Source organism: Sturnira hondurensis, unplaced genomic scaffold (assembly GCF_014824575.4).
Source record: "Sturnira hondurensis isolate 20B ecotype Veracruz unplaced genomic scaffold, ASM1482457v3 Scaffold0021143, whole genome shotgun sequence".
Lineage (NCBI taxonomy): Eukaryota > Metazoa > Chordata > Mammalia > Chiroptera > Phyllostomidae > Sturnira > Sturnira hondurensis.
Genome location: NW_028093774.1, coordinates 17,785,834 through 17,809,313, shown reverse-complemented (window position 1 = coordinate 17,809,313; position 23,480 = coordinate 17,785,834). Strand labels below are relative to the sequence as shown.

Genomic DNA, 23,480 nt, shown 5'->3' with positions numbered 1-23,480 from the left:
ATGGAAAAGGAAAGAGTGTGAGTAAAGAAGAAGGGGAGAGAGAGATATATATGGGGGTGTGTCTGTTTTAATGTGGTAGGCAGGGGAGAACTATCTGATCATTTCAAGTGTAGACCTCATAGACTCTGAAGAGTGGAAGTGGGCTTTAGAGATTATCTGGTCTACTTGTTTATTTTGTACATTAGGAAATAATGGCAATGAATGATAGCAGCAGCAATATCTGATCTTATCTTTCATTCCACGCTTTCTAGAGGCAATTATTGAGTTATGTGCTTTATGTGGATTTGTTCCCTTACATGAATTTACATTGTTTTCTTACAATACCTCTTGGAGGTGAGTGTTATTACTGTGGCCACTTCACAGATGAGGAAACTAAGTTCAGCAGTCAGTAAGCCAGTGAGGGGATGAGGTGGAATTGGAAGCCAAGGCTATCATCTTTTCACTGCCAGGATTCTACCTTGGGCATTCAGAGAGCGTGACGGCACCGTTATGGGCGAGGAAGAGATATACATTCGCCCTGCTCATGTGGCCTCTATGAGGAGAAGAAAGTTTGGAGCTTAAGTAAGAAGTGATATGAAAGAAAAGTTTATTTCTGGGAGTTACATCTTGAGGTTGGCATATTCAGAACACCAGTCAAGTTGACTCGCCCTGTGGAATTTCCAGACAGAAATTGCAGCAACTCATCCACGCGAGGCTGCTCCTGGGTGTGTGTATGGTTTGCCAGATCCATCTCCCAAAGCTTAGAGATTCATCTTCTCTTAGAGATTTTTTTTGTTGACGTCTCAGCTCCTGTTTCCTCCACATGTGCCTGTGGCTCTGTCTCCGCATTTCTGAAGGGAATATGCCACTGGCTGTCCCATTTCTGGCTGCCCAGATGTGCCTCTGAGAGGTATCAAGCTGTTCAGCCTGAGGTGGAACCAGCATTCCTGACCTTGTTACCCAAACAGTGGAAAATCTCAGTTGTGGGGAGAGCTGAAAAAGGTGAGTGTGTGCACAGGGAAGGAATTAGTTTTCTTCTGACAGGTAGGAGGAAGACCAGAGGGAAGCCGGGAGCTTTGGTATCCTGGGAAAACTCTTGTATCTAAGGTTAAAAAAAGAAGTTCAGAGGAACTCCTAATACCTCCCACTCCAAGTCCCTTGTCATTTCCCGACTTCAACAAGCAGTGCTCTAAGTGTTGGAACTGGAAATGTCTGACGGGTGGGGAAATTGAGGCAAGAAGGAGAGGACCACACTTAGTCAACACAGTCCATGGCTAAGAGCCCAGAGTTTACATTATCCTACAAAAAAAGAGAAAAAAACCCCACAAAAAACCCTCAGTGGAGAGATCTGAGGGGTGGAGTCTGAATTAGTCCTCTACTGCTGCTGTGGCTTAAACAATAGGAGTTTCTTGTTTCCCAGTTCTGGAGGCTGGAAGTCTGAAAGCAAAGCACCGGCAGCATTGGTTCCTTCCAAGGGCTGAGGGAATCACCCATGCCAGGCCTCTCTCCTTGGCTTGTAGATGGCTGTCTTCACGTTCCCAAGGCACTTTCCCTGTATGCACGCTTGTGTACAAAATTCCCCCTTTTATAAGGACACCAGTCATTTTGGATTTGGGCCCACCCTCCAGACCTCATCATAATTAATTTTATCTGAGACAGTCTTATTTCCTAATAAAGTTGCATTCTGAGAGACTGGGGGTTAAGACTTCAATGCATATATTAGGGGGACACCAGTCAACCCATAACACCATGTAATAGAACATAGTCGTGACCATGGTATCTCATCCTGTTCACAGGTTCCCCCCACACTCGGGGAGATGGGGTTTGGACAGGGCAAGGGCCATTCCTAGGAATTCGTCTGTGACTGAGGCCCTGAACTGGGGAGTCACTCAGTGGCTGAGATGTAAGGACAGCCATGATGAATAAAAAGGAGGTCTCTGGTGGCCGTGGGCCGTGCAGTGGGGAGAGTAAAGGCCATGGTTGATGGGCTGTGAACGAACGGGAAGCAACGAAAAGACAGAGACCTGGAAACCGCTGCCCTCTAAAAGCAGCTGGGACCAGGAGGAAGACAGATGGTGGGAAGAAAGGAAAACAGGGTTGACTAACAGTTTCACTAAATGCAAGAGACCTGGGCCTGTTTGCTTGTTCTCTGGAAATAACTGCTAGAGAGGGACTGGGGTTTGGCTAAAGCATCCAGCAGTCTCTGCTTCTCCGCACCCCCCTGCTGTGGAAACTTGACTTATAACTCTGTAGAGGATGCTGTAGAACTCCACACATTATTAAATGGCTTTTGCAAATAGGTACATGTGAAATGTTGCTGAGTTACGGTTACTTTGGAGACCCATGTTGGCTTACTTGTGGCCGGGTAAATCTTCGCCTGAATATCACAGGAATGCATTTGTATTTGGCCTCCACTTTTCTGATTCTTTTAAAATTTTATATGATCTTCTTGAAAGGAAAGTTTTGCTAGAACTTAGCAATAGTACTAGGGTCTACAGGCCTTGTAAGATGTGTGCTTGTTATTTCTCTATATGTTATACTGTCTCCCCCATTTCACATGTGGGGAAACTGAGTCTCAGAAGGAATGCAGGGCTGTGGCCAAGGTGACAGAACTAATAAATTGTGATATTCTGTATGTCACATCAATCAGTCTGGCTTGGTTACTATAGTCACCTCAAACCTTCTCTTTCAAAGTTCAGCAAATTTCTCTTTTTGAAAAAGTTCACTGTGTCTCTAAAATGCACTTACAGCTGCAAATGTTCTGTGAAAACAAAACTGTGTTCACCTTTTATTCTCCTCATGATTCTAAACTCGTGGGCTTCCCGCTCAGCTACTTGAGATGTTACTCAAGAAAAAAATTTCATCTTCACTCAGAATAATTCAATGCTGAGTAAAGAACAATACAGAAACATCTCAGCCAGTGTGACAATTTCCAAAGGTCACAAGCACGAGTGCCCAGGGGCTCCTGATGGACACGGTGCCCAAGGCACAACATCACATTGGGTTTACTTTCTGGATACATTTCATCACAAAAGGCTTTTTGAGGCTCCATCTGCTGACATACGGTGTAGTCTGCTCCCCAAATGGGGGTCTATTCTCATTTCCAAGGAGAAATGTGGATCTTAGAAGGAGTTTCAAAGGAGTGTGACAGGAGTAAGCACCTAGAGAAATTGGACTTCAGGCTCACCAAGTGGATAAACAGCAGGCATGGCCACCACGCTTTGGAAGTTAGAGAAGCAATGGATTGTGCCAGAAGTAAGATTACTTTGGGGAAGTCTATGGAGAGAAAATCCCAGGTTGACTGGGCTTTGGAGGAAGTGTAAGAGTTTGTCAGGTGAGTGGAAATTAAAAGTGGGAGAGATAGACATCTCAGGTATAGGCAAGATGCAAATGTTTCAATGTCAGTGCTTGTTTTGCCATGTGGCCCAAGTATAAATGACCATATTAATAATGACGCCAGCACCCCCATGATAGTAAATAGAAGCACTCATATGTGATCCACTGTATACCAGGATACATTAATTATTTTCTAAGTACATGAACTATATTAACTCATATTCCTCCATGTGATGTGGATACTATTATTATCCATGTTTTACTGATGAGGAGACTGAGACACAGAGGGAAAATTGTCATTCTCAAGAACTAGCAGAGCCATGGTTTTATTCCAGAACTCCACCCCTAGAGCACTGCTGTCCACCAGAACTTTATATTACAGAGGAAATGTTCTAAGTCTGTGCTTCTAGTCTAGTAGTCACTAACAACATGTGCCTGTTGAGCACTTGAAATGTGGCTAGTGAGACCAAGGCATGGAATTTTATAGTTGCTTTCATCTTGATTATCATATTTACATTTAAATAGGCACACGTGGCTAGTGACTTCTGTATTGGACAATGCAGCTTGCTAGAGTGTGTTTAACCATAACACTCTGTTACCTTTCAAACCGGAGAGTGGAGAGTTGGTTCTGCAACGAGAGCAGCAGTAGTAATAACCATCACGGGAACTGTGACTGCCCTTTATTTATCTCTTACTGTGTGCTGAGCAGCGTGCTCAGTGGTTCCTGTGGGGTTATGTCACGTGCTGTGACCACCTGCTGGGTGATGGCTCTGAGCAGACATGCTGGATCCATGCCCACCTTCAGCTTTGCCACTTGTTAGCCCAGTGAGCTTAGGCGCATTGCTCATCCTCTCTCTGCCTCAGTTTCCTCATTTGGTAAGTGGAGTAAATACGGGGTGGACAGAAGGAAGTTTACAGCTGTGAGTATGTGAAACAGTTTATTCTTGGACTATTATTTATTAATTATTGTATCAGTTTCCATATGAATAACCATTAACCTACTTTTGCCCAGCCCTGCAATAACATCTACTTCATATGTCTGTTATGATGATTGCAAGAATCTATGCATTTGAAGTGTGTAGCATGGTGCCTGGTATGTGATAAGCATTCAATATACAGGTGGTATTGTTGTTATTACCCTTATATATTAGATGAAGAAACTGAGGCATGGAGAGTAAAACATGCTGAAAGGCACAGTGAACTATGAGAATTCAACTCTCAGGTAGCCTGGATTCAAAGTCCAGGTTCTTAATAACCATTCTGTGATTTCTGGTCAGAGTTTCAAAAAGTGTGATTTGTGGAGGACTGGTATTAAAATCTTCCAGGGTGGTTGTTGAAAACATAATGTCTTAACTCACTGAGAATTATTGTCTTAGACTGTTTAGGGTGAAGAGCCAGGAGTCTGCATTTTAACAAGCTCCCCAGGTGATTTTCACTTTAACCAATGAGAAATCACTGAAAAATTTTACTGGGGAGGGAGTATGTTTGAGTATATCCTCTCCTTCTTTTAATGAAGGAGAGGATATGTTTGAGGTGTAGGAAGTACGTGGAGGATGAAGTAGTTCTTCAATCAGATCTATTTTCGAGAAAGATCTTTCTGGTGGAGAGTATTCAAGATGGAGTTGATAAAAGAGAGGACTGGGGGACTGGGAGACGATAGGACCCAGTGGGACAGTGACAAGGTGGATAGAGAGAGAAAGAGGGAAATAGTCTTTGGCTGTTTTTCAGGTAAAACGGACAGAACTTGCTAGCTCACCAGAAATTGGGAGCAGCAGAATTGATTTGGAGACAAGAATGATCCTGAGGTTTCTGCTTACCCCACCAGGGTGGTAGTGATGTTGTTAACCAACACAGACAGGTATTATGGAAAGAAATTTGGATATGTGTAAGGACTTCTTAGGACACCCAGGAGGAGATGTCCATTCAACAGCTGGAAATTTGCATTTGAGTTCTAAAGAGAAACATTAGCAGAAATATAAAGTGTGGGTTTCCAGAAACACGAGAGATGATGCTTGCTGTACAAAGTAGGTGAGGCTCTTCTGCACAAACCTGGTCGTGGGCTCACCCACTGATATATCTACCAAGGGAGAGAGATGACAGAAATGTCTGAAGTGACCCGATTTAAGACAACAGGTGTTAAGCCGCATGTATTGCAGCCAGTCCAACACCTGTGCAGTCACATAGCCTTTGAACACACTCTGTCGGCCCAACCAAACTTCCCCAAGCCCTTAGCTTTAGCACTCCTCTGGGTGTGTCCCTCCTGCAGGCCCCTGGGTACTTGGAGCATGCAGCCTACGCCAGAAGAGTAGAGCACTGAGGCCTCTCCCCTGGGGACACAGTTTAAGGGCCGGGATGAGGAACTCGGGAAAGAGGCCGAGTGACCATAGAGAAGAGGGCAGAGAACAAGGGCAGGGATCAAGGGCAGAGCTGCAGTCAGGAGGGCAAGAGAAGGGAGGACTGCAGGCTGGGGGACGTCAGCAATGCCGCACGCCACTGTGAGCTCGGGTGGGAGTCTGGAGAGAGGTCCTGGGACAGACTTGACAAGCTGGATGTGTTTGGTGCCTTTTGCCACCAAGCCAGGAGAGTGAATGAAAGCCCTAAGGAAGACATGAAGAAGATTAATTGCTGTCTTCAGACGGGAAAGGGAGAGGAGAGATGGTGGCTTGGGGTGAGGTAGGGTGGACAGGGGGTGGTTTGTAGGCAGAGGGAGGCTTGATCATGTTTGTAGGAAGAGGGACCTGGAGCGAGTGGAGTGGAAGGATCTGAAAGCAGCAAAAGGAGAGGCAATTTTTGGATCAAAATCCCAGAGGAGGGGAGAGGAGATCATATCTTAGACAAACTGGGGTACTTCTTATTTTGGGTAGAGGAGGAAAAATAGAGAAAAGCTTAGAGGTGGGAGCAAGAATTCGTAACAGGAACCCTTGGATGTGTAGTCTAGCTTGTCTGTTAAAAACAGGGGCACTGACGAGGAAAAAGGATAAACATGCTGACCTTGTCAGCACTGTGGATGCCTCCTCCTCTGTGCCAGGTGTTGTCTTGTGCTCTTCAGGAATTAACCTTGGATCCTGAGAGGTGGATGCCATTGGGATACCCATGTTATGGCTCAAAGAGAAGTTGTATGTTTGACATCACATAGGTGGTAGGCAGTGGATCTGGGATTTGACCCCAGGAAGCCTGAGTTTGGGCTGATCCCTGAACCACAGTCTAGTATAATAATAAAAAGGCAGTGATAATGATGACCTTCACTCATGTAGGACTTAAAAAGCAAAACAAAAGCCTTCTCCCCATTTAACAGGTGTGGAAACCAAGGTGGAATTTGCCCAACCTGTCACCCATCGAGGTAGGGTCCCAGCTAGAACTGGAATCTTTTGATTTCAAGTTCTGTTCTTTTTCTCAGGAAGTAAATGCCCCTATGCAGTTTTGGAGTAAATTGCGTTGCATTTCTGAGCCATCTCGTTCCCTCTCTTCCTGTTTCCATTCCAACACCCCCACCTGCGCCCTAACCTCAATCCTAAAATGCCAGGAGAGTAGTCCAGCACCTCTTCCCTTCTTTCAGCTCCTTCCTCTCCCTACCAGGTGCCCCTGCCCTGCTCTAGCATGAGGGTGGGGAGCAGTGTGAGATGCAGGCAGGCGGTAAGTGAAAGGCCACATTTGTTTTGCTTTTATTGTTAAATAATATAAAGCTCTTGGCTGCACCACCTGCTGGGACGTGAGTTGTGTGTCTTCCCGCACTGTTACTAATGAGACAGTTAATCATTTGTTTATTCTGTATGAAGAGAGGTGGTGGCTGTATCTCTCAAACCAGACGTGGTTTCTCGGGACCCTCAGAGAAATTGCCTGCCCTGTGCATGAGTCACCCCCAGTCTCAGCGCAGTCCCCCCTGAAACACCCATGCCTCTTTCCCCCAGGCACTGGCCAGGATGTGGGCACCAGCTGATGAGAATTATTATTACTGTTATTGAGTTTATTCATTTTTTTAAAATACTGTACTCCCTTCCCTGAGAAGAAAAAAAAAGTAATTTGCAAAGATGCTTTGTTGGGAGATAAGGAGGTGTCCTTTTGGGCTTGGGGGTTTATCTCTCTGGTGCAGAGGTTCCTAGAGGTCGTGCAGCTCAAGATAAAGCCCTGGGATCTTCCTTAGGGGAAGACCGGCGTCAGCTTTCCTAGTTCCAGGGTTAAAGAGGTGAAATCAGCTATGTGACTCCTGTGGACTCCCTGGGGCTGCAGCTGCTTTTGTTAGAGCAAATCAGGCCTGTCCAGGTGCCTTGGGGGGAGGGGGAGAGAGCCAGGAGGAAATGAGGAAGGGGATAGGGTCGGGGGTGTGTGCCAGGCTGAGCACGTCTGTACCTGGCTGCCCTATTTGAATCATTGTCTTAAAGGGCTCTCATCTCGTCTGTCTGCATGCTGTGAGCGGTCCTCCTGCTATTTGCTTGGTGTTTGGGTAAATCCTTTGCCTGAAGCTTCTATTTCAATTAACTGGGTCCAACTGTCTGTGTAGGGAGGCTGGTGTGGCAGCATTTGTTGCTGGGGCATTGCATCATTGGCTGTCTGTCTGTCCTTAGTCTGCCTGCTCCTGTTTTCAAGGCCGTGCCTCTTACGGGAACTGTTTGCCTCCCAGTCAGGAGCAGAAATGCCCAGGGCAGGGCTTATGTTTGTGCAGTAGTTTGGACAGGCAGAATAGATATTCTTTCAGACCACTGGAGCAGGGAGCAAGAATGTTCAGCCCTAGCAGAGCACATCGGAGTGGGCAGTGGAGTGGAATCGGCCCCTTGCCACAGTCGATCTCTGGCTCTCTCTCTGCTTCACCTGGGCCTCTGGGTGAGATCTTTCCACCTTCAGCCTCCACCTAGATATATTCTCCTTCATTTCAACTTTCTTTCCCCTCCCTGTTTTCTTCTCCCAAATTCCCCTTTCCACCTCCACATCTTTGCTTACTCTTTTTGACACCAGGATTCTCTTCCCTTTTCTTCTCTTACAACCCCTTATTAAAACCCATCCTTCAAAGCTCAGTTCAAATGTCACCCCCTCCAGGGAGCCTTCCCATGTCCCCCTGCCCACCTTGCTTCCTATCATTCTTCATATCATTCAAATCTCACACTTCTCCCTTTTTAGGGTCAGGGCTAGCATCTCATTCTAGGTGTTCCACAAAAGAGCATCACACAATTTACATGGTATATGTATATTTTTCTACTTTATTCTGACTCGGCTTTGTAGAGGGTTGAACAGTGCACCCTGCCAAAAAATAGATATGACATGTCCTAATTTGTTGAACCTATGAATGTTACACTACTGGGGGGAAAGGTCATTGCAGATACAATTAAGTTAAGGATCTCAAGACTCAGAGATCCTCCTGGATTATTCAGGTGGGCTCTATACCCATCCTGTCTTAGAGGACACACACAGGGCAGATTGGAAAGGCAGAAGAGAAGGTGATGTGTAGGTAAGACAGAGACTACAGTGATGTAATCAGAAGCCAGGGAATCCAGGGAGTTCTGACAGCCGTAGGGAAGAAGAGGCCAGAAGCATTCTCTCCAAGAGCCCCCAGAGCGGGAGGCAAGGGGCAGGGTGAGGGGTGGTAGCTGGCCCTGCCAACACTTTGATTTTGAACTTCTGACCCCTAGAACTGTAAGAGAATCAATTTCAGTTTTTTTCCAAAACTCCTCATTTGTGGTTATTTGGTACAGCTGCCCTAGGAAACTGATGGGCTGGTGGGCCTCTCCTGAACGATGGGAAGAAGCAGGAAGAACACAAAAATGCCAGTTTGGGGAATCTGGGCCTTTCCTTCCAGACTGTTGTTTATTGCTACCCTGACTCCCTCTGCTTCTGTTTCATGCAATCCGAGCCCTGTTACTCTTGTGTGGTTCAGAACAGGGCCTTGCGGTGGTTAGCGCGTCCATGCTGAGTAAATAATCATAATTATCATACCAGTAAGAGCAGCTGGCATTTGTATAACCTCTACAGTTTGCAGAGCCCTTCGCCTCACCTCATTTTGTTCTGTCTTCACAACAGCCCTGGGAGGTGGGTGTCGGGATCCCCCTTTCCTTGGGAGGAAATGGATGGTCGGGAGTGCATGAAGGGACTTGGTCACACAGTGTAACTGGTGTAGTCGAGTCAAGACTTCGAAAACCCTCTCATCTGGTTCCAAATCTATTTTTCTAAAACTGTCTCCGTGATGTTCTTTGAATATAAGACCGAGAGGGTCAACTTTGTGTTTTATTCTTTCCAAGAGAGGAATACCCTTTGCTTGAGGTTGGGATGTCTGCTTTTCCTCCACCCCCCCGGCAGTGTGCTCAGACTCAGAAGCTTTGGTAATAGCGGAGAAGCTGAGAGGATGCCCTGTTTCTTCAAAGGTCTTTGCTTTCAAAGGCACCGCTGTGTGTGTGCTAATCCTCCATCATTGTTTGGGTAGGCTGCTAGGGAGACTGCATGCGTGTGTGTGTATGCATGCTTACACACGCAACCTGCATGCCGCCAGCTGTTATCCCCCTCTGGTGGTCACTGGCATAAATCCATCACCTGACCATCTAAAACCCCTATGAAGGGAAGATCAATCTTCAGGCCAGGGGGGCTCACAGAAGGTCTACATATTTAGCGTGGTTTATGTTTGCACACTTTCACCCTAACAGTTTCCGTGGATGGTTGATCTCCCCAAACAGGGCATAAATGAAAAAGAAAATGGGCTTTGGAGTCTGACAGACAAAGGTGTGCATCTCACATTGGTTTGAGTCATTTAACCTTACATTCCACATCTGCAAAATGGGGTAGCACCAAATACCCTCCCTCCAGGAGTGTTATATGGGTGATGTAAAATAACGTGCTTAAGTTTCCTGGTGCATAGTAGGTACTTAGTCCATCAGTTATTGTCTCCTCTTGCCCACACATAAGCAGTTCTGCTGTTAGAATTGTTTCTATTGCAAATCATACTTTTATCCATGAACAGTGAATAATTCTGTTATATTCTCTGGAATATAGGGAAGATATCCTTTTTTGCAAAGCTAAGGACTTGAAGAGAGAGAAAGTAAAATATTCAGATGCCAATCAAATCAGAATTAGGGCTTAAAAAGAAATACAGACACTCATCCTTCACCCCTTTAATGGAAGAGGAAGTAAACTAACATCTACTGGGCTCCCTAATATTTCCCAGTTCCTTTACTCAAATATTTTACTTAATTCTCAAAATAACCTGATGGGGTTGGTAATGATACCATTCCCATTTTCCAGAGGAGGAAGTGCAGAGTTGGGGAATTCTAGTTGCTGTAGGTTACATCGCAGAGAAGCTGTGTTCCAACCCAGGCTGCCCAACTCCCGGACCAGAGCACTTATTCCTTGCCATTCTGCTTCCCTGGGAACCCTAGGGGAAACACAGCTCCTGAAGAGCCCATGCATTAGCAAGAAGAGTGTCATTTCTGTTCCCAGTTGCCAGGAACACAGTACGCTGTCCCAGGGAGCGGGTTTCCTCCAGTCACTTAGCTCTGAGGGACGGAGGAATTTACATGGAACCTGACCAGTAATGTAATGTGGGACCCGAGAGGCTTCACCCACATCCTGCATTTGATGGGCCTGATGCCATTATCAGTTTGAGGTGTGTTTGAGAGGCTCCCCAAGATATTTAATGTAATGCAGGTTATTATTTGAGTGAGTATAGTTAGAGTGAAGATAGAAAAATCATGCCAATTCTCTTTGAATCAAACTCTAAAGCTGTGTCTTATTGATCAATGACCTAGCACTCTGGTTGTCTCATTAGGCTTCCAGAACAGTGGAGGGACTTGTAGGGAAATGAGTTTGCAAGGGAGACAGAATTGTAAACTCACCAAGGAGGCCGAAGAACCACATTTGAGACAGGAGAGCACTTGTAACGTAACACATTTTATGATGGAGTTGTGGGGAGATCTGTGTTCCAGTTCTTCATCCACCAGCTTTGAAATCTTGGAGAAGTCATTGTCTCTCTGGGACTCAATTTGTATAATAAAAAGGTCAGACAAGATGATATATGGGGGTCCTTTCAGATACCTGCATATCTATTCTTGGAGTTTTAGTGCAGCCAGAGGGCCTGGGAAGGGAGCGGCAGCCTAGAGCCTGATCAGACTGAACAAACAGAATTTCAGCCAGGTGCAGAAGGGGCTTCAGTGGCTATCTGTTCACATCAAATGGGCCAAGAAATACTCCTACACATGAGTGAGCAGTGTGCTTGGCACTGCACTTCTCCCATCCCCATGTGCAGTGCCCTGGGCACATCATTATTGAAATATTCACCAGTGTCATTGAATAGCTTGTCCTTCACTAGAATCTGAACTCCTTCAAGGAAGAGACTGACTATTTCTTGGGGTGATCAGTGAGTAGGTGGAAAGAATGAATGCACCAATGAAGCTCCTATAGATTCCAGTTTCTCAAGAGAGGTCCTTCATGCATCAATTTTGGTTTTGGGTTCTCTTCTCGTCAGTGGAACAATAAATTCTAACACTCAGATTAGGAAGGGTAGGGGAAAGTGAGTTAACAGTATGTAGGTAAACATTGGAAGCTGGGTGCATGGTTCTGGTCAAAAGCCTGCTTGCTCACCCTTAGCCCTTGCCCGTCCAAGTGGTGAAGCTGCCCTGCAAATAATGAGAGTTGGAGGCAAGGCCAAGAATGACGTTTATTGGCTCATAACCTTGTCATAAGTCCTGTTCCCATTGCTGGTCTGTGGCCAGGCATAGTAATATTGACAGTATATACACCTTGCTTTTGCCATAACCACCAGGCACCCATCATGTGCATTGTCTCTACCCCTCCATATCTTTGTGTGACTCTCATTAGAGGCATTATCATTTTTTAAAACTCAGTACAAATCCTATTCTCTTCAGGGTTGTCTAGATATCACTTAGCTTACTCCTCCTCCTTTCCCCAAATTTATTTTTATCTTGATATCAAGTCAATGATTTGGAGTTGGGAACTAGGGAAGGAGGCTGAGGGAAGACCAAAGATACACATGCAACATGGGGGGAGGGAGGTGTCCACTGAACACACACTATGTCCTTACATTGTGCTCTGGGCTTTCTGTGCATTATTTATAGTATTCTCAACAGCCCTAGGGAAAAAAGTGTGATTCTCCAATTTTACATATGGACCGAGGCTTGGGGAAGTTCAGTAAGTGTCCAAGATGTAAGACTTAGAGCAAGATGTGTAACTTCAGATTTCATATTCTTTAGTATAGCATCCTCATTTCCCCAAATACTTTCCTCACAGATTCTCTGTCTTAGATGCGTTTCATACTTGCCTCTAGAGGGGTCCAATGATGACATAGCATTCAGGTGCCTACTCCAGGCCCTGACAGAAAGGAAGAACACAATAGTCATCAGTTGATGTTGCTGTTATTTTCACAATTGATAGCCCAGTGTTTTTCATGATATTTTGGGATGTAAAAGAAGAAAATAAGGTTGGTTAATTGGAGACAGTTCAGCACTTGCATACCAGCATAACTATTACTGATCATTAATTAATACCAGGTTTTACCTGGTGAAGAATGAATAGATGTTGTGCCTAAAGGTTGCATTTGCCTCAGCCCAGGCCAAGCCAGTGAAGATGTTGGTCCCAGTCTATGACTTGTTTCTCAGTGACTTTTATTTTCAATACCTCTAGGTGCCTGTGTAGACTTTCTGTGACACACATGGCATGGTTCGATATTCCAGAATCCAGTTTGTGTGTGAGCTTTGCTTTGGAAACTGGCCCTGTAAGCCATTAAAGAGTGGGCACTGGGCCTAGGTACCTCTGTCCATGGTGCTGAACCGAGAGCTCCGGGGAGTTAGAGGCAGATGGTGCAACACTGTCCCTCTCATCTCCACAGCCTGCCTGAACTGAGAGACTGGACTGCTGTGAAAAGAAGGCTGGCCTGGGAGTTAAGAGATCTGGTTAGAGTTGCAATAACTTCCTGTGTGGCCCTGGGCAAATCACTGAACCTCTCTGTTTCAATGTTTCCATCAGTAAAATTGGATTGCTACATTCTGTCATTCCTATTTCAGAGTGCTGCTGATTTCAGTGTGAGTAAATGAGATAACAGATGTTAAAGTGGGATATGAATGCATGATATGATTATGTCATTATTATTGCTGCTCAGTCTTTTAATCATACACTTTGACTATATTGTTTTAATTCACCAAGACACCCTAAGGCCCGATAACATAGAATGTAATGAGCAGAACATCAAACAAACAGACAAATGCACTGGGAGGAAAAAGAAATAACTTTCCTATGTTACTTGTAAGCTCCTCTATGGTTGTAGAGCGTGGGATGCATCTTTCAGGAGAAAGATAATGAATGACCAGTGAGGAGTCAGCCCCTGCCCAGAAGGAGAGAAACAACAAAGATCACATCTGCTTGCTTCCACAGGCCCCCAAAGGGAAGATTATTCTCCTGTCACAGGGCCTGCAATTCCACCATCAGCTGGATATTTGGGCTTATTATTCTTTGCCTTTCACAGGATGGTAGCAAACTCCCTTTCCGAGTTAATCGGATTTGCTCTGGCCTTGGATTTGGAGAGAATCCTTGGGTCTAAGTGCTTTCTCTAGTGTAGAATCTTCATAAAGCAAGAAATTTACTTCCAGACTTAGTTTCTCCATCTGTAAGATGGGATAAATTGTGATAACACCTACCATTTGGGATGATTTGAGACGACAACATTTTTAGAGGAGGCTTTATAACATCATGTAACTGTTAGTTGCCATTGTTGTCTGATGTGCTGTGGTTGAAAGAGTACCCGAGCAAGTCTTACTTTTTTCCCTGTTGTGTGTTTTTATGCCTTTTACTAATACAGATTCTCCTCCATCTCCTGTTAAAACTGTCAACTCTAAGGTCAAGAATTACCTTCCCTGGATACCCCAACTACAAATAATTTTTCCCTTCCAGAATTCCTAGAAAATCTGTTATCTTTTTTAACATATTTTATTTATTCATTTTTCGNAGGCCCGATAACATAGAATGTAATGAGCAGAACATCAAACAAACAGACAAATGCACTGGGAGGAAAAAGAAATAACTTTCCTATGTTACTTGTAAGCTCCTCTATGGTTGTAGAGCGTGGGGTGCATCTTTAAGGAGAAAGATAATGAATGACCAGTGAGGAGTCAGCCCCGTCCAGAAGGAGAGAAACAACAAAGATCACATCTGCTTGCTTCCACAGGCCCCCAAAGGGAAGATTATTCTCCTGTCACAGGGCCTGCAATTCCACCATCAGCTGGATATTTGGGCTTATTATTCTTTGCCTTTCACAGGATGGTAGCAAACTCCCTTTCCGAGTTAATCGGATTTGCTCTGGCCTTGGATTTGGAGAGACTCCTTGGGTCTAAGTGCTTTCTCTAGCGTAGAATTTTCATAAAGCAAGAAATTTAATTCCAGACTTAGTTTCTCCATCTGTAAGATGGGATACATTGTGATAACACCTACCATATGGGATGATTTGAGAAGACAACATTTTTAGAGGAGGCTTTATAACATCACATAACTGTTAGTTGCCATTGTCGTCTGATGTGCTGTGGTTGAAAGAGTACATGAGCAAGTCTTACTTTTTTCCCTGTTGTGTGTTTTTATGCCTTTTACTAACACATATTCTCTTCCATCTTCTGTTAAAACTGTCAGCTCTAAGGTCAAGAATTACCTTAACTACAAATAATTTTTCCCTTCCAGAATTCCTAGAAAATCTGTTATCTTTTTAAACATATTTTATTTATTCATTTTTAGAGAGAGGGGAAGAGAAGGAGAAAGAGAGGGAGAGAAATATCAATGTGTGGTTGCCTCTCATGCACTCTGTCCTGGGGACCTGGCCTAGAACCCAGGCATATGCCCTGACTGTGAATCGAACCAGTGACCCTTTGGTTTGCAGTCCACACTCAATCCACTGAGCTACACCAGCCAGGGCTGTTATCTTTAATATTCATCTGATTGTCCCCTTGCCCTGTGTAGTTATTTTGGTATATTTTTACTTTCCTCAAAAGATTATAAGATCCTAGACAATGAGATGGTATCTTGTACATAGTAGATGTCTAATACCTATTTGAATGAATGTGTAGGATGGATGTTATCAATGCCCATTCCCTTAGGACTTCTTTAAAATACAAGTATTACTGAGGAAGGTGAACCAGTAGGTCTGAGTACTTATATATAAATTAAGGGTATTGGGCTTGGGTGGTTAAAAAGGGAAAAACTGGAGAGAACAATTTGAATAAGAACATGGGAGCTGATATAGACACATTTTATAATTGTAACAGTTTTTCCTGGCCTCATCTTGGTCTTGGAGGTGCCATGGAACCAGTATATTAAATCGGAAAAAAGATACCTTATAAATTCTAAACAGGGACAAAAGAGTTAGAATTCAAAAAAACCAGGAAATTGTGCAATATATAGGCCCACCAGAAGGTGGCGGACTGTGACTAATTCCACGGTCTGGCAGCTTTGTTGGGGGGATCCCCCAAATTTCTGATTGGTAGCTCTCCTCTGCTCCTCACCACATAAAAGAATTAAATAGACCCCAGTCTGTAGGCTAGAGAGTGCTTCCTATTGGACTTCACCTCTGCAGAGGTTCCGACTCAGATGGGTGCAGGTGTCCCAGCTTCATTTCAGCTCCTGCTAAGGTGCAGAACCAAACTGAAAGTCTGCATTTGGGTCTCCCATCTGAAGTTTTAGGGTATAAGCAGTCAATTCAATTCATTTTTGGACAAAGGGGATAAATGTAGAAAAATAACTCTTTTCATTCCTTCCTCTCTCAGCACCCCCCCATTATTCCAGATTTCTTATCAGAATCACGGCAACAGCACCCCTCTTTCTGTTTCCACCCTGGATCACCTCATCTCACTCCTATATGGTGTGTTATTCTTTTTATAGTGCTACCACATTTATCGTCTCCTTGTATTTTCACAAGATGTACAGCAAGGTATTTTTCCTCATTTTGAAAAATCATAATGATAATTTTTATTTTTTTGGTTCATACAGTTATCAGAGTCATTTTGTACCCTTTAGTATGACCCTCACAGCGGCTATGAGACATGTTGGCACACAGGTATGGACATCCCCATTGTAGCGATGAAAACTCCCGTGTCCGGGGAGAGGAAGTGATTTTCTCGGGGAATATAAGAAATACAACAACCCATTCATTTGGCTTCTAATATATTCTGCCATTTTGTTTTTAACTATGGATGATGCAAATAAGACCCAAAAGAAATAGTATGTAACGTACCCAAGGTCCTGCAGTCAGTGATGGGAGAAATGGGGCTGGAGTGACCGTCTCCCAGTTTTCAGATTATTGCCCTTTTACCCCACTGAAGAGTCCTTCTCCATGATCTAACAGACCATAGGCCATCTCTCCAGCTAATCAATTGACCATCTAGCCTCTTAAAACTCTGGAGTGTGTATCAATCAACATCTTGACAGAAGGTCCCAGAGGACAATTCCTGAGGCATTCTGAGAAGCCCATCAGGAATAATTTGTTTAAGCTAAAAGTGGATAAAAACCAAATACGAATAAGACAGCCATAAAAATGTTAATGAAGACTGTGTTCGAGTGATTGTGGGCCACCTGTTTTCATCTCCCTGTGTTTCTGTATTTTCAAGATGTTCTTTGGTGAGATTTCAATACTTTATAATGAAAAATAAACATTTCAAAGTAGAGAAAAGAAAGGATTTGGGTACAGGTGTTGTATGTGTTTATGGGGTTGGGTGTGGTGGTTGTTACCACGTTGCATTAGATTAGACTGAGGTTGGCTAAGGCAGGGACTGTCCTCTGATCTTCTCCCCCAACAGGGCTTTCTGTGATCCTCTGGTTCCCGTTTCCCCACTGAAACCCCAGCAGATGGCTTTGGCAGGCTTTACTCTCACTTTTCTCCCTCCTGACAGCCCCGGTCAACTCCACAAAGCCACAGTGCATGAAAGAGTAGACTAGGGCCCGTGAGACAGGGCTCCTGGAGGCATGCAGGGACCGGAGCTGTGGGCTTCTGTACTCCTCACTCCGCCTGCTACGGACTTACGTAACGCATTCACAGGACTTCATTTTCCAGTAGATTGAAAGCAGAGCCACTGTTGATTTTTCTCCAAAAAGATCTATTTGGAAGTGCAATTGCCTTGAATTACACAGTGGCACAAGAGGCCAGACTTTGCTGTAAATAACTTTCCTCTCAGCCACACAGGGGCCCGGCTGGCAGCGGGATTCAAGCTTACAATGATGGTGCTTGATGTGGGAAGAGAGAGAACAGGTGAACAGCTTTCTTGGCCTTTGCTCACCTGCTGCCACTTCTTTCACATCCAGAGCTTTGCCTCTGAATGAGCAGTGAAGGCGGGGAGAGAAGGACTGGGACTGGGCCTGTGGACTCTTCATCAGCGGGTGTACATGGTCTCCCTCTGGCTACATCTCTCCCCCTGCCATAGAGGGGACCTGAGGCTGTCTGAGGTCAAGGGACTCATGTATGTAGCATGGGTGGTGCAGAGGACAAGTTTTGGAATTGGGTGTATCTGGGTTCTAGTCCCAGATGTACTGGTTATGGTTTAAGGGACCTTACCAAAGTACTTACATCTCTGACCTTTCCTTGTCCATTGAAAAGAAAATAGAAAAAGCCTGGCAGTGGGTATGGGAGTTGAGAGTATCTACATTTCAGGATTGCTGTGAGAATTAAGAGAGTAATGCTGGAGAAATTATGCTCCACAGCGCCTGACACTTGATCCATGCTCCATAAATGTAGTTCCCTTCTGTGCCCTGCTTTGCCTTCCACGACAGATTGAAAGGAGGAACAAAATCAATGCTCTTGAAACCAAAATGGTGCAAGGCCGAGTTGTAAACCACGCAAAGTTTGGGATGTTTTACCCCTTCTTTCCATATTTTTCTTCCATGATAGATAGATGCCCGCAGCTCACATGCATGACTCTTCCCCCCAAAGAGGGGGATGAATTAACTTACACTGTGGTGGGTGGGACTTAAAGCGTGTCTTCTTCTGGGGGCATTTGTATCTCAGAGTCCTGCCTGAGCAAGTAGAGGGCAGTTCTTATGCAAGGCACAGCACTTTACCCAGGGCTGCACCTAGATGGGGGCTTTTTTTTTCATGAGGAGGTCTTACCACTCTATTTTCTTACTTGGTTTATTTTGTTCATTATATTTTTCTTATAGGTGAGATCACGTGGTACTTGTCTATTGCCGACTGGTTTATTTCACTGTGGGAGTTAACTATGGGAGCAGAGGGTAGGATGGGTAGAGGAGGGCAAAGGGGGAAAATTGGGATAACTGTAAGAGAATAACAATAAAAATGATTTAAAAAATAAAAAAAGAAAGCCTTACCACTTTCTCTGGCTGTTCTTAAGACCAGCTTTGTCTTGCAGGCATCAGAATGGGGTTGTGCATTAGCTCAATTAGAAATTTTTCTCTAAACGCATATTATATTGCCCTTTTTACATTTCTTTCTTTTTTAAATCATTTTTTATTCTCAACTATAGCTGGCATACATTATTATATTAGTTTCAGGGACACCCTCAGTGATTAGACATTGCATAACTTAGTAAGTGATCATCCCGATAAATCTCACACTCATCTGACACTATACATAGTTATTAGAATACTATTGAGTATATTCCCGAGGCTGTACTTTACATCCCCCTCTTCACACTTCTCCAGCAGCTTTGGGAAGCAGTGGAATCTAATAAACTGCAGATAGTGTCCTCAGGGAAAGATGTCCAGACAACTCTGGGGAAGGCATCTAGCCATGACCTACCCAACAATTATTGAAATCCTACTCCATTATATCATAATACAATCAATGTTTATTTAATATTTTGTCAAGTTCATATAAGCATTATGTCATTTAATCTTCACTACCTCTGGTGATATAGTTACTGTTACTATGCCATTATTATAGCCTAGTGTTTAGGAGAAGAGAGGCTGGGCCCAGATTACCTGGTTCAACTCTCTGCTCAGTAGTCACCAGTGGTGTGAACTCAGGCGAGCTAATTCTCTGTGCTTTGGTCTTTTTCTATTTAAAGTAGAACATGATGGTACTGCTTCATAGGGCTGTTTGGAGCATTAAGCAGTTTAAGGCATGTAAAATATTTAGAAGAGTGCCTGACTGTTAATGTCCCCATTTACTGTCTGAGACCATGGAAGATGAGAGGAGGGGAAGCAATTCTCCCAATGACACTCAGCTGGTGACAGACCCAGGTGGAGAATCCAAATCTTATGACTCCCAGTCTAGTACTTTTTCCTTGCTATGAGGAAAGTAGGCAGAATCTTTTATAGCTCCCACACTATTGTCTTTCATGACGACTGTCAGTCATAAGTGACTGTGTTTCAGAATGGCTGAAAACCTTGGTGAGAATAACTGAAGAGTTGAGACCTTGTTTAATTAGACTTTAATCCCCAGAGGCATGTTTTAAAAATGTTTTCTTACAAATTGGGGTCATATATATGACCACACCAGCTCTGCAGCTGTGGCTTATGCACCTGTGCATAGACTTACTGAAGAGAGGGTGCTGGGGCCAATGGCCAGGATAGGGCTGTATCCAGCATTGGCTGCTACTAGGCCAGGTTCCCAGAGGTTGCGCTGCTAGGAGCAACCCCTGGGAAAGAGTCAACTTCATTGGTGAGTGCGGGTCAAGCTCTGAGTTTCCATTAGGGAAGAAAATAAAGAGCCACTAGAATCTGGTAACCAGGCATTGATGGTGTCAGAATAGAAAGTGGAGTAGAAGATACATTATCTGGAGTTTTTCTCTTTCCTAGACTGATCTAGAGCAAACCCTCAGTAGGTTAAGTTTCACAAGACCCATGTATGTGTTTCAGAAGAAGAGGGTGAACCAGACAGGAAGGGTGTCCCCAAGGAATCCTCTTTTGCCCTCCCCCCATTTCTCTCAACCTCCCTTGACAAAACGTGTACATTTCTACTGGTAGGGAATTATTCTTTCTGGTGTTGCTAGCATTTTTTTTCATGAATATTCAATTGCATTTTCAATATCCCCAAGATGGCAAGGCATGACATTAAACCGTGTACTGTCTTATGCGGAAGTCTGCTCCTCCTTGTCTGGATGCAGCAGGCAGCTAGATTCCTTAAGCTGGTTCAGAGCTGTGACATAGGCAAGATACCTTGGCAGGAGAGGAGAGAGAAATGGGTGTTTATTCTGCTCCAGAGCAATTAAATTGGAATAGCATTGATATTTTCAAATAGGCTTCCCAGATGATGCTAGTGTGTAGCCAGGTTTGAGAACCACTCTTCTTGGGGGGTGGGAATTGGGTGTCTTGTTTCATGTCATATCCTCTCCATAGTGCCCAGGTCAGAGAACGCAATTCATAAATAGTGTTGAGGCAGGATCTATGATGAGAAAGCTACAGGTGTTGTGAGACCATAGGAGATACATGAGTGCTCAGTGCAGTTGTGAAAGAGCTGAGGCCCAAGAGGTAAGTTGATTTAGTCAGGCAAGGAGGGAAAAAAAAGATGTTTCTGGTGGACAAAACAGTGTTTACATTGAGTCAAGGAGCTGGACATGGCATAGCATGGCTGGGGTGTCATTTGTGGGTGGTGAGAAGGAAGGCTAGAAAGGCAAGCAAGGACTAGATCACGAAGAGGCGTATAAGTCCTGGTAAGGAGTTTGGGTTCTTCCAGAGGCTCATCTGGGCTGCCTTGGGGGCATAGCCATGGGCGCTCAAGGCTGATTTTTGTTCTCTTGGCCTTTGTGCTCATCCAAGTCCAGGGGTGAGTTTAGAATCTTGCCCTTTTTCTCCTGGAAGACAGAAGCCCAGAGAGAGTGCGATGTCTTGGACGCCAAGCCTATAGGCCCAACCCTTGAGAGGAGCACCATCTGCTTCCTGGAGAGACCACCACGTAATGCAGCCGCATCATCACACCTCCTGTGACCAGCCATCGCCATGACTCGGGAGTGAGATCATGCCAACGTGGCACACTTCCACTGGGACGGCTTTCACACCCCCCCTGTCACACCCTCCCCCGTGTGCATTGTAACCGAATTTCACCTGGATAAACACGGGGCTGGTGGGGAGAAGGCTCAGCGTGTTTTCTCCAGCCCCCCCCCCCCCCGGCTTAGGAAGTCCCTTCAGCAGGGCCTGTTGATAGCTGAGGAAGGGACCAAACCTGCTGTCCTGGAGGTCTGCTTGCTTAGGGTGCCTGGTATCCCTTGGGCATTTGCCTGTCCAGCCATGCTGTTGCCAGCAGTGACCCATTTAGTACTCTCTGAAGATTTCATTAACAGCCTGCCTGGTCTACTCTGAGTCCTTAATGAAGATGTTAAATAAAATTTGACATTATTATTGCCATTTTCACGGCATTTTGTATTTACCAAGTGCCTTTAGAACATTTTTATTCTTTTGTGAACAATAGCTCCAGCAGGTCTGTTAGTACCACTGTCCCCATTCCATAGAGCAGACCCCTTGGAGTTCAATGATTTGTGGAGAATTCTACAGGCAGTCGCCCCTCTCCTTGGGGTGGGGGGGGGAGCCTATTCTCCTTCCTTTTGCCCCAAACCCAACTCACAGAGCTGTACTTGCTCCTCAGGGACCCATCTGACCCCTCTCACCCTCCCTCCAAGTTCCAGGCTTTGCTCTCTAAATATGATTTTTTTCCTCCTGTCTTATGGTTTTGTGGTTTTAGTTCAGAAAAGCTGTGGCATTGTCTTAGTCAATTTGAATGACTTTGCAAATACAGTTCCCTGATGGGCATCAAATGTCTTGCTGAGCATCCAAACACCCTGTGTTCAGCAGGGCTGCTGCTGCCCATCCTGCCCTTCTCATGCCTGTCAGTGGCACTGTGGATGTGTCTGGCACGGTCCGTCCTTTGTAAACACTGCAGGCGGACAGCACTGTTGTTTTCCTGCATGTGACAACCCCTCCCTTCCCTTCCTGTTGGAGGCCTCAAATCAGAGGCTCCCAGTGACAGCATCTCCAAGAACTGGGAGAGAAAACAAACCTCAGAAAGGAAGGCACTGAAGCTGCTCAGGTGTGCTTGCTCCAAGCTTGTCAACGCTGGTGAATAAGGCATGTTAGCAGGTTTGCTTCGCTCTCTGTGCCTGGGGTTTCTCATAGGCTCAGTGGGGACGTTAGTGGGAATGTGAGTACGTGAGGGCTTTCTGATTTAATGACTCAAGCATTTCGGGAGGGACTTTTTACAACACTTTGGAAGTCTGTCTTACTAATTCTCTCTCTCTCTCTCACACAGTTCTCTCTGTTTGCCTTCCCTGCGCATATGCCATTTCTCATTCTTTCTCCGACAGAGTTTCTCATCCTTTCTCACACTGTCTGTGATTTTTATTCATTTTTTTCTTGTTCTGCTTCACTAGGTGTCATCATCCTCTTGTTCTGCTTCTCATCTCTGCCCATGGCAGGGCCTCTGCTGTTTCTGACAGGTCACGGCAACACATTACAGTGAGTGGAAAGAACAATGACCTGAGAATTAGGATTGTTAAAGTCAGACGCTGTAAAGGGTGAGACTGTAGCCAACTTGCAAGCTAACAAGGTAGACTGCCACAGTTTTATACACATATGTGTGATCCTCTACACCTGTGGTTTATATATGTATGTGTGTATATATATTCATGGATATGGTATGCATATGCATGTTTGATAAATATACAACATCTGTCCAGAAAATGTCCAGCCACTCTTAACATGAGAACTGTTTACACGACATTGAAGTAACCTGGCATCCAAGGCGAGTGGACTGGAATGCACATGCCTGAACAATGACAACTTCACTGTACTGGTCAGTGGGGGCAGTAGACACCATTGAGTGAGCATGTGTACTGTGTGGCCATCACATTCAAAATGATTGAGCAAGTAGAGCAACAAATTTGCATCAAATTTTGCTTTAAGCTTGAACATTCCTCCACAGAAACTGTTTGATTGATTCAGAAGGCCACAGCTATGGGCAAGTGGTAATTATCAGCTTCATCACGACAACATGCCCACTCATGCATCACGTCTCATGCAGTCTTTTGGTGAAACATCAACTCACCCAGGTGACTCAGTCCCCCTGCATCCCAGATGTGGCACCTTGTGACTTCTGGCTTTTCACAAAACTAAAATCACCTTTGAGAGGGAAGAGATTTCAGACTGTTGATGAGACTCAGGGAAATGTGACAGGGTAGCTGATGGTGACTGGGAGAACTATGTGAGGTCCCAAGGTGGCTACTTTGAAGGGGACAGAGGTGTCATTGTTCTATGTA

General features: G+C 44.8%; 1 protein-coding gene across 1 annotated transcript in view; it reads left to right on the top strand.

Annotated features, from left to right (window-relative positions):
- NRXN3 (neurexin 3) overlaps positions 1 to 23,480 on the top strand; it is a 1,509,805-nt gene that overhangs the window by 239,372 nt on the left and 1,246,953 nt on the right. The gene's annotated exons all lie outside the window — the stretch shown is intronic.